The sequence below is a fragment of the Pipistrellus kuhlii genome, unplaced genomic scaffold (assembly GCF_014108245.1).
Source record: "Pipistrellus kuhlii isolate mPipKuh1 unplaced genomic scaffold, mPipKuh1.p scaffold_m20_p_11, whole genome shotgun sequence".
Lineage (NCBI taxonomy): Eukaryota > Metazoa > Chordata > Mammalia > Chiroptera > Vespertilionidae > Pipistrellus > Pipistrellus kuhlii.
In genome coordinates, this window is record NW_023425416.1 from 48,389,751 (window position 1) to 48,401,658 (window position 11,908).

The following is an 11,908-nucleotide window of genomic DNA, read 5'->3' on the forward strand; positions in this document are numbered from 1 at the left end:
CCACGGACCTCAGTCACTTCCTTCTGCATGTCACTAGGGTAGCCGGCTGGACTCTCCTGCAGAACTGCGGAAGGGAGGCCCATGCCTCCCAGGTCCTAGGCCTTGCCCTCACCCATCTGAAGGTAGATTAACACACTGAGCTTTCCCGGTGGCTACAAGGGAAAGAGACCATCCCCTTCCCTTTGCAGAGCATTCCTGTGAGAAACCAAGTGTTTGGGAATCCTCCCGGTGGCCTTTGGAGGCGCAGGTAAATATTTGTAAAGGTGATGCCGAAACTGGTTTGGCTCAGTGGATAGCGGACCTGTACGTCAGTTCCCAGGTTCAATTCCGGTCAAGGGCATGTACCTTGGTTGCGGGCACATCCCTAGTAGGGGGTGTGCAGGAGGCGGCTGGTTGATGTCTCTCTCTCATCGATGTTTCTGATACTCTATCTCTCTCCCTTCCTCTCTGTAAAAAAATCAATAAAATATATTTAAAAAAACAAACAAAAAAAATTTAATATTTGTAATGGTGAAATTGCCATATTTATCATCAAGCAGCGCCACAGGGAGGTAAGCAGGGCCCTGACACAAGCAGATGGGGTGCCATGCTGCTGCCCTGCCCCCCTGGCGGAGCTGGGCCAGCAGACAGCGAGGGGGTGTGATTGGTGTTCTAGCCCAGTGGTTGGCAAACTCATTCGTCCACAGAGCCAAACATCAACAGGACAATGATCGAAATTTCTTTGGAGAGCCAAATTTTTTAAACTTAAACTTCTTCTAATGCCACTTCTTCAAAACAGACTCACCCAGGCCGTGGTATTTTGTGGAAGAGCCACACTCAGGGGCCAAAGAGCCGTTTGTGGCTTGTGAGCTGCAGTTTGCGAACCACGGTTCTAGCCCCTTGAGCAGGAAGCTGGGTGGAGAGATTACATCAGCTCTCAGCTGTCACCTTGGTTGGTCCTTCGGTGACAGAGGTGACTCACTACCCAGGTGTTCTGACATGAGGGCCTCTGAGCCGAAATGGGGCTCTTTCCAGGATGCTGGCCGGCGCGATGGGCACGAAGGGCGGGCAGACGAAGGGAGACATCGGAGAATCCCGTGCCCCTCCACTCACTCAGTCTCCGGTGCTCCCTTTCTTTTTTCATCTGTGGGTACAAGCCCCAAAGGAACCAGGGCTGCTGCTCTCAGCAGAAAGTTTGCTTTCTGAGCATCTGACGTACCCAGCAGGCTTGTTGCTGCTCAGGGGTGTGATTGCGATCACATCCTTGAGACACCACAACCCCCTCTTGTTTACACTGTGACGGGCCATGAGTCACTAGGGTACCTCATGGTCTGACCCAAACTGTTCCAGGAGGCCCCAGGAGCTGGTGTTTTGGGCACTTCCAGAGTCATACAAAAGGCAAAGGTTGGATTTCTGAGCACTGACTCAGAAAAAAAAAAAGTGTAGGTCCCTCAGTCTGTGCTTAGACCCAGTCCCTTCTTACTCACTCTCTCTGAAGACAGGAAAGCTCAATCCTCTCAATGTTCCTGCTTCTTTAACAAGAGACCTCTAAGATTCTGGTGATTAATTCAAAAATCTTCCTGGAATGAGAAGAATTAAGATGAAGAAGCACTTGTAATTTTATTTTTTAATTATGCATTTATTTCTCATTTCCTATTTATTTTAAAATAGATTTTTATTGATTTCAGGGAGGGAGGGAGAGGGAGAGATAGAAATATCAATGATGAGAGAGAATCATTGATCCGCTGCCTCCTGCACACCCCCTACTGGGAATTGAGCTAGCAACCTGGGCATGTGCCCTTGGTCGGAATTGAACCAGGGACCCATTAGTCCTCAGGCCAATGCTCTATCCACTGGCCCAAACCGGCTAAGGCAGCACTTATAATTTTAAATAGACACAATTTATTGTATATCGTATAATAGATGTGTAATACGAATTTCTGTGGAAGGAATTCCTTTTCAAATGCAGGAGGTGGTCTTTACTATTTGACTGAGTCTTGTAATATGCCTATCTGAGGAGAAAGCATCCAAATATAAAGACATTATTGATCCAATAACTTCCCCACTTTGGAAGATCAGATTTTTACATAGATATTTTCTTCAGTGTTTAAAAAAAAAAAAGTGCAGTATCCTGAAATCTTTATTTTAATTTTGTTTTATGATTATAAAGGTACTACATATACGGTATCATTTTTCATACAGAAGTTTTAATTTTATGTGTTCAGACTATCAATCTTTTCCTTTATGGTTTGTGCATTTTATTCCTCATGGCTGACTGCACAGATGGCACGATCTTTCCACTCCCTGCGTTCCTGCATCCGTGCAATGTCTGTACAGCTCCTCCGGTCAGCAGGAGGACCTATCGCTACCCTACTGGGCTCTCAGAACCGGCTCTGGCCAAGGGAGTGCGATGGGAGTGAGGCTGTGGGAGCTCTGAGCTCAGAGGCTTGGAACTCTGTCGGCTGCCAGGTACATGAGCTCAGGCAGCCTCCTGATGATGGACATGTGGCCCAGACACCCTGTGACCAGCCAACGCCAGTCCCCAGGTAACCTGACAGCCGGCCACAGTGACATGAATGAGCCCAGGAAAGACCTTCAGGACTGCCCCCGAGCCCAGATTAAACTGCTCAACTGCAGAATGGTCAACAGGAAAAGCTGGTTGCTGCTTTAAGCCGCTGAGTTTTGGGCTGGCTTGTTAGGCGGGAATATTGAAACAGCGCGTGTCTTGCTAAAGAGGTCAGCAGGAGAGGTCTTTACCTTGAGATCAGAGAGGGTCTTCTATGTTCTCTTTTCAAAGTCTCTCCGTTTTGCTTTTCATATTTTTGGACCACATTCTGGAATGAACGAATTAACTGGAATTAATTTTTTTTATTGTATGAGGTAGAGACCTAATGTATATCTGCTCATTTCTTTCTATTTTTTGAATGTTTGAAATATTTCATGATAAATGAAAACCATTAGAAAGGAAATAAACAGTTACGAACAAAAACTTAGAGAACTACCACAAAAATAAAAACAAGACTTCACCCCCAATCAATAAGACAACTCAGCAATAACCACTTATAATTGGAAGTATTTCCTTTTAGCTTCAATTTAGATGAAACTGAAATCAAATTGTTTTCCATTTTTCTCACTTAGCATGGCATTGTATTTCCCTATATTATTCCAATTCTCTCAAATAATTTGTAATAACCACATACAGTTCATCACACGGGTAAACCATGATTGATTTAGTCAGTCAGACACGTACTGTTGGTGGTTAAGCTCTCTCTCACTTTTCAGTATGAATGCTAGTAGAACTTGAATATTGTTGCACACTTATCCCTGATCCTTTAAAAAAATATATTTTATAGATTTTTATTTTTATTTTTTATTTATTTATTTTTTTTTTTACAGAGAGGAAGGGAGAGAAAGAGTTAGAAACATCGATCAGCTGCCTCCTACACACCCCCTACTAGGGATGTGCCCGAAACTAAGGTACATGCCCTTGACCAGAATTGAACCTGGGACCCTTTAGTCCACAGGTTGACGCTCTATCCACTGAGCCAAACCAGTTAGGGCCCTGATTAATTCTTTTTATTTTTAATAATATTTTTAAAAATATATTTTATTGATTTTTTACAGAGAGGAGGAAAGAGGGATAGAGAGCCAAAAACATCGATGAGAGAGAAACATCGACCAGCTGCCTCTTGCACACCCCCCTCTGGGGACGTGCCCGCAACCAATGCATATGCCCTTGACTGGAATTGAACCTGGGACCTTTCAGTCCGCAGACCAACGCTCTACCACTGAGCCAAACCGGTTTCGGCTCTGATTAATTCTTTAGGGTCCTATCTGGAAATGAAGTTCCTGGATCAAAAGGTTTGAACAATTTTAAAATCTAAAATATAGTTAGAGAAAGACACCCTCTAGAGAGGGGGCAAGCATCCACGCACCTCCGCCAGCTGTGAATCAGAGGTCCGTCCATCCGCACGCACATCCTCATGCTTTTGCTAAAATTAATGAATTAATTCAATCTCAGCTGATCCGTTTAGTCAGAACAGATCACATGCTGATGAGAATGTAAAATGTGGAAGACGCACATAGCAAGCAGAAAAGCCTGTAATGATTCATTAACACTGGGGCTGCAGTGCCTGAATGGTGTATATCATGTTGACTGAGTTTTGTGGGTGTTGACCCATAGCTGCGATCAAGGAATAAATCCCAGTTGGTCATGGTATATACTCCTTTTAATATGCTGCTGAATTTGATTTACTCATGTTTTGTTGAGGATTTTTGAGTAAATACTCATAAGGGATATTGGTCTGTGGTGTTCTTGTCTCTTCGTCTGGCTTTGGTATTCTTGTTCAGAGATCGAGTGAGTAATCAAAAAATCTCTGAACTGAGAAAAGTCCTGGACCCGGTGGCTAAGCGGTGAGTTTTACCAAACATTTAAAGAAGAATTAATACCAACCCTTCTTAAATTCTTCTCAAAAATCAAAGAGCAAGGAGCAGTTTCTACCTACCTCACATCTATTAGACGAGCATTATCCCAATACCAAAGCCATCCAATCTGTGGTGTTTCGTTATGGCGGCCCTAGCAGGGCTTTTTGCCTCCTTCTCTGTTGGTGTCTCCTGGTTGCTGGCTTCTTCGGCTCCAATTTGGGGATGGATAAGGGAAAAAGAAGACTCAGGTAACTCACCACCATGCACTTCCTCTAGTGCTAGGATCCGTAGTCAGTCTGTCTTCCTCTCTCCACCTTTCAGTTTTCCTATGTTTGTCTTATATATAACGTCCTGGGTTTTTAGTTGTACTTAGAGAAGGGAACAGGAAAACGATATTGACTCCATCTTCTCAGAAATGACGTCTCTTTAAGTGCTTGCTTTTTGTTGCTGGAAGGATGGGGCCACTGGAGAGGTCGAAGGCACAAGACAGTGAGGGGCCCGCTGATGGAAGCTGACATGGGGGCAAGGCTGGCACCTGAAGGCCGAGGAAGGGAATCAGCCCTGGACAGGGCCAGGGTAAGAGCACATCCTCAACATGGAGCAAGGAATGGGCAGAGAATGTGGACAAATGAGAACGAGACCTATGCCAATGGCTTTGTCTCCCCCATGAAGGAGGAGCTGAGTGGTGAATGATCGCGGAAGAGGCGGGATGAGGGGCTGGAGAAGGAATTTGGAGGCTTGGACCAGCTGTGAGTATTTCAGAGAAACTTCCCCTTGCCCTCTTGGGGAGGGCTGGCCGTCAGCAATGATGGCAATTGCTGTCGCTAACATTTACTACAGTGTGCTGCATGCCCGCCCCGACCCTCCTCTGCGCTCCGGAGAGCCAGGTGTCCTTGATTTCCACTTGGTGGTGAGGAGGCCAAACCTTGCAGAGATGGAGTAACAAGCATTTCGTGGCCTGAAGTGGCAGATCCAGGACTTGACATTGGAAACCATGATTCTGTGGAGTCTTCACATGTGGGTGAATTTCCCTAGAAGGCTGAGCATAAATACAGAAGTGGAATTGCTGGAGAGAGGCAGGGTTCCTTGAGGCAGAGATGACGGAAGGGTAGTGTGTAGATTGTATTGGGACCAGATGGACTGAGGGAGTGACCATGTGTCTGGTTGGAGGAAGAATTAAGTCAAGACAGTATGAGGCCCTGACTTGTTTGTCTCCTTGGTTAGAGTGTTGGCCCTTGGACTGAGGGTTGTGGGTTCGATTCTGGTCAAGGGCACACACCTTGGTTGCAGGCTCCACCCTGAGGGAGGCAACCAATTGATGCATCTCTCTCACATGGATGTTTTTTTCTCTCTCTCTCTCAACCACTCCCTTCCACTCTTTCTAAAAATCAAAGGAAAAAATATCCTTGGGTGAGGATTAACAAAACAAAAAGACCTCATGGGGCTGATAATAATTATCTATAATAATAAAAGCATAATATGCTAATTAGACCGGACAGCCAAACGACCTTCTGGACAAAGATGGGGCCGCAAAGGCCAAGCCCCTTGCACGAATGTTATGCATTGGGCCCCTAGTAATTATAATAATAATAAAAATAGCAGGTCCAAGTTGCCAGAGATCTTAACAGAGTGGAAAACAGGAGGGAGAGATGTACTGAGGGAGGGTGAGAGGGGTGGGAACGGTAGGAAGTTGTGGTCAGAGAGGGAGATTCTAAGTTAAAGATTTCTTGGTAAGGCAGATTCTGGAGGTGACAAGGTTTGTAGTGTGGGTGGCTGAAGGGTGGGGAGACCAAAGGATTTGAGGCCAAGAAACTCGAGGGCAGAAAGGTAGTGTCCCTTTTCACACAGATGGCCCCAGGGGGAGATGGAATTGTTAGAGGGGATCAAGTTCACTGACACCATCACCAAGGGTGCAGGGACCACTGCAGTGAGGAAGGCAGTGGGAATTAATAACCCAGGAATGGGTGGGGGGGCAGTGCATGGAAAATTACTGCAAGGAAACACCAGGAGGGTGGGGGTTGTTCTGGCGAAAGCAGGGTAACAGGACTCTTGCTGAGGCTGGTCAGGGCGGCCGGACCTCACATGGGCTGGTGGAGCCTGAGGAACCCAGTCAGGGGCTAAGGGTAATCAGATATCGAGGGTGGAAGTACTTACTACAACCACTCTGCAGGGTTCTTGATAAAAACCGATTTTTACAAAGAAGTGCCCTGATGTATGGGCCTAGGAGAAGGTTCAGGAGCCCGATTTAAGTTTGATCAAGCAAAGAACTTTGTTAGAGTTAAACAGACTTGGAATCCAAATTGGAGCTGTCAGACCAGGGGGTGAAGCCGGCGGGGATGCAGGGTGGGGGTGGGGGGGAGGCACAGCAAGTGTGATGGTGCTCAAAAGAAATGAGTGCTATGCTTAGAAGTGAAACCAGGGTAAAAGGGTTCTGATACTGATCCTCACAGCTGTCTCATTCACCCCCAGAGTTTTGGGGGTACCTCCATGTGGTAAGCCTGGTACTGGGGACATTGAAACCCCAAGGAAATGACAGTCCAGCAGGGGAGGCAGGCATGTGAGCCCATTTACAAAACAGTGGTAGCAGCTACTTGGAATCAGTGAGAGGGACTGGCCTGGTCTGGGGTTGCGGCTAGGGTGGTGAGAGCAGGAGGTGATGCTTAGGCCACCCGGAGAGACATTTAACAGGTGGCACTATGATCAGTGGCAGGGAAAGGCACAGCTGAGAGAGCCTGGTGGTCTGGGGTGGAGCACAAGAGCCACGTGTTGGGGTGAGAACAGGCAGGGGTCTCCCAAGCCACTCAAGGTCATGCCTCCACCTTATTCTGAGTGTCCTGCAAGGAGGGGGTGACAGGGAACAATCAGATTTTAGAAAATGTGAAAAAGCAAAGAACACAAGCATAGCACAGTGGCTTCAAGTGTATAAAATGCACTGCTAGCGCCGCTGAACGTCAACCTATTAAGCAGGAGGTCATGGGCACATACCCAGGTTATAGGCTCGATCCCCAATAGGGGGTGTGCAGGGAGGCAGCTGGTCATTGATCTCTCATCATTGATGTTTCTTTCTCTCTCTCTCTTCTACTCTGAAATCAATAAAAATATATATAAAAAAAAATCCAAAATGCATCGCTAGACCGGCACATGTCAAAATAAACAGGTTCACAGAGGAAATCCCTTGTGGCAAAGTTCCCTTTATGATGGCCAGCATATTGTTTTTGTAACAAAATGTGGTTAAAGGGAAAGGGAACAAGCATGGGTTACCGGAATCACATTTTCCTGGCTGGAAAGAAGTCACAAGAAAACAACATAAGAGGAATACTTTCCATTCCCTGTGTCTTCTCTTAGCCTCAGGGTGAGGCTGCTCAGTGGAGCTTCCTGGTCTACCCCCCAGGAGGATTAGGGACAAAGAGCAAATAGACTAATGGACTCTCATGGCAGGCAGCGGGTGTGGCAGGAAGGAGATGGCCCTAAACACCCCCAGCCCTCACACAGAAATCCACTTGTCTAAAGAGCAGGTGTGGACCAAGAAAGGCTCAGGGCTCTTCCAGGTGAAAATGGGCTGAAAGCAGAGACGTGGCAGCTTGCCACAAAGCAGGATCCCAGGTTGGACCTGGATCCTGGGAAGATAGCTTGCCACGGGCTGTTTTAGGGCAATTGGCAAAATGTGACTATGGACTGTGGATCTGATGGATGTTAAGTTTCCTGATTTCCATAATTGTTCTGTGGCTACACAAAAGAATCTCCTTGTTCTTAGGAAATACACCCTGAAGTATTTAGAAAGTATGCAGGACATGGTATCTACCACTTCCTCCTCATCGACCAGGAAAATAATGCGTATATTACACATGGACGGGGAGGGGAATGATAGCATAAGAGGGGGGCTAAATATGAACACCGGGTGACTCTGGACTTTCCAGCCTTCTTGGCACCCAGTCAATGCCATGTGACCGGGAAGAACCCTTCAGCACCTACAGGATTATGCCAGATAATAAATAGTTTTATAATTTTAGGATAGCAAACCTTAGGTGTTTCTTGTGTTAATGTAGCAAATGACAACTCATACCCTAAACTGGTCACGTGCATGAGACAGGGAATATAAAGTCTAATTGATTAAATCATGTGATCATTGCTGAAGGCTTATCTGACTGAGTCTGAACCAGGTTATTCACCCCACAAGGACTCAGGACATCCCTGATCATTGTTCCCCCTGTTAGGATGAAGTACCCCTAATGTCTCCTGCTTGGACATGTTTCTGAAATATACGTTGTTATATCCTTTTCCCATAGCGTGGGGCAGACAGCTGGCCTCTGCAAGATAAGAATTCCTCTCCATCTGACTCACCTGTGCACTCTCCTCCCTTGCCTCCTTTGACACACTCACGTCCTCCCCTATTCCCTCTGCTTGCCCATCTGGCGCACCCACACCCTGACCCTATGTTACATACTTCTACCCTAGAAAAGAGAATCTAACCACTCCCTTGGGGCTGACACCAACACACTGTTCTCTGTGAGAGAGAGCAATACAATGGCTTAAACTCTCGCAATGTCTTTCGGTGCAGACCTAACCCCCCTGTCTACAGCTTCCTCTGCCATGTCAGTGCTGGGCCCAATGGCTTCCTGTTGTAAACTGGAGCCCGGGAGGGAAAATGGGTGGCTCAGGCCACAGAGGACTGAGCTAGACTGAGGACCAGGACTTCCCGAATCCCCTCCTCCTTTCTCCTTGGTCATAATTAGAGACATGAGCTTTTATTGATCCCCAGATGTCACACACTCCCTTGTATGGTATAAGTATCTCTGAACCTCTGAGGCTCTACACATCCCCTGTCGTGAATACTGAGGTCAATATCCACCTCCCAGATGGGGGAACCAAGGCTGAGAGAAAATGAAGTGCTGCCCACGGTCACACAGCTAAGAAAAGTGGAGCATATGTCATCATAAATAAATGAGTATTCCCACATTGGAGATACTTGCCCAGCACTTATTGACAGCAGCCTGTCATCAAAAGTTTAGAGACCTGACCAACTAGCATGGTTCAGTGTTTGAGCGTTGACCTATGAACCAGGAAGTTATGGTTTGATTCTCATTAGGGGGCATGCAGGAGACAGCTGATCAAGGATTCCCTCTCATCATTGATGTTTTTTAAAAAAATATATATTTTATTGATTTTTTACAGAGAGGAAGAGAGAGATAGAGAGCTAGAAACATCGACAAGAGAGAAACATTGACCAGCTGCCCCTTGCACACCCCCTACCAGGGATGTGCCTACAACCAATGTACATGCCCTTGACCGGAATTAAACCTGGGACCTTTCAGTCCGCAGACCGACGCTCTACCACTGAGCCAAACCGGCTTCGGCTCATAATTGATGTTTATATATCTCTCTCTCCCTCTCCCTGCCTCTCTGAAATCAATTAAAAAATATATATATATTTTTAAAAAAGTTTAGAGACCTTTGCTTTCCATCCTATCTTGCTGCTCTCCACCTGTGCGGGGTCAGGGATGGCTCTGCCTAAGGGTCTGAGCTGGGTATCCACCGACCCCTTTCCTCCCTCAATTGCCTTGCATTCTGCCCACACTCACTTTTATGCCTCTGCTTCCTTTCTCTATGAGTTGATTCAAATTGCTGAGGTTCCTTCTCTCCTTCACTCCACGGGACCTGAAAACAGAGCAGATAACAACTTTAACATCGTGCAAGTAGTTACAAGGCACCTCAAGCAGTCTTGGTGTCCACTCTTCCTGCTCTTCGTTTCGATGGGCTGGTTCTCCCCTCCTAGATCCCCTTCTTTCACAGAAGTTCTCTTCTCTTTGCTCTTTGTGTACAGGGGTGAGTACACGCCAGGATCCTCTGCTCTGTAATCATGGCTCCTAAGCCAGTAAACTTTGTACTACTCCTATCTCTGCTGCATTGACCTTTGACCTCCTCAAGGAAGAGAAAGTGAATACAGCTCAAATTTTTAGTTTTCTTACAGAGCTGATTTTATCACACTTGACACAGTAACCTTCCATGAAGCACTTAGCTTGTCAATTTTGAGAGGGAGAACATGGGTCATGACTGCAATGCAAAGGTGAACAGCAAAGATGAAGATTCCAATGGATCTTGATAAAGTGGGCTGCCGAACTGAAACCAACAAGATGAGATTTCATAGGAAAGTTAGTAAATTCATGCTCTCATACTTAAAACATTAATCATGCACAAGAACTAGATGGTAAGATCTGTGATGGAAAGCAGTTCAGGGGAAACAACTACATCAAAAGTGGGAAAGACGTACCCTACAACTAGATCAATAATAACCAACCTTGCGACACTTTTCTGGGAAATTGATTGCAAAGATCTGAATATCTCTAGACTTGGAAAACAAAGGAACTCTACTCCTCTTTCCCCACTCTCCCAACACTTGGGGAGAATCAAAAGAATACGATGGATAAATTACCTCTGGGTTAAAATAATAACCAGTTGGGGCACACATTCAACAATGGCCACACATATAACTCAGAAGCCCCTTCATATGAAGTAGTTGGTCAAATGTTCTAGATGTGAGTGGTTAGAAATGAGGTTTCAATTCTGATCTTTTTTTAATATATATATTTTATTGATTCTTTTACAGAGAGGAAGGGAGAGGGATAGAGAGTTAGAAACATCAATGAGAGAGAAACATCGATCAGCTGCCTTCTGCACAATCCCCACTGGGGATGTGCCTGCAATCAAGGTACATGCCCTTGACCGGAATCAAACCCGGGACCTTCCAGTCCACAGACCGATGCTCTATCCACTGAACTAAACCGGTTTCGGCCTGATCCTGTTTTTTTGTTTGTTTTTTGTTTTTCAGATGCTCCTCTGTTCTCAACATCTGTTGTGGTTCTTGGGTCTCAGGCTCGTTAGAGATTGGCTGACCTGAACAAGGGCACACTCTCTTTGTAAATTCTTAAAAGAAAGCAAGTTCCCAGTTACTATCAATAGAAGACTGCAAAGGGGGCTGGATGGCTTTTGGTTAGCCTATCGCAGGGGATATTGCCACATCAAAATGACCATCTGAATAGTCTTTCAACCTCCTAAAAGGTCAAATGTGGAAATGAAAGTCACAAGTGAGTTTTGACTCTACCCTTGCAACATTCAATAGCTGTCAAGAAATTCTTGAAATAAAATTTCAAATATTAAAAATAATAGATGCCACGAGGACAGCTTGGGATCGAGTGTCTGGATGGAGAAGGAGTAAAGTGATGGATGGTGATTGGATGACCAGCTCCAGGAAGGATGGAGATTGTGACCAGGGTGTCTGTATTAGTTTCTTATTGTTGCTGTAACAAGTGAACATAAATGTAGTGACTTAAAACAACATAAATTTATTTTTTTGCAGTTGTGGAGGCCACAAGTCTAAAACAAATCTTATGAGGCTAAAATCAAGGTGTTGGCAGGCCTTGTTCCTCCTCCTGGCTTCAGGGGAAAATCTGTTCTTTGACTTTTTCAATATCTCTTGGCTGACATATTCCTTGACTTGTGACCCCCC

General features: G+C 45.7%; 1 long non-coding RNA gene across 1 annotated transcript; it reads right to left on the bottom strand.

Annotated features, from left to right (window-relative positions):
- Positions 1-1,462: 1,462 nt before the first annotated feature.
- LOC118714992 lies at positions 1,463-5,742 on the bottom strand. The gene is made up of 2 exons (XR_004986733.2): positions 3,915-5,742; positions 1,463-1,559 (listed from the first exon to the last, which is right to left on the bottom strand). It is a non-coding gene; the product is annotated as an uncharacterized LOC118714992 (long non-coding RNA).
- Positions 5,743-11,908: the final 6,166 nt, after the last annotated feature.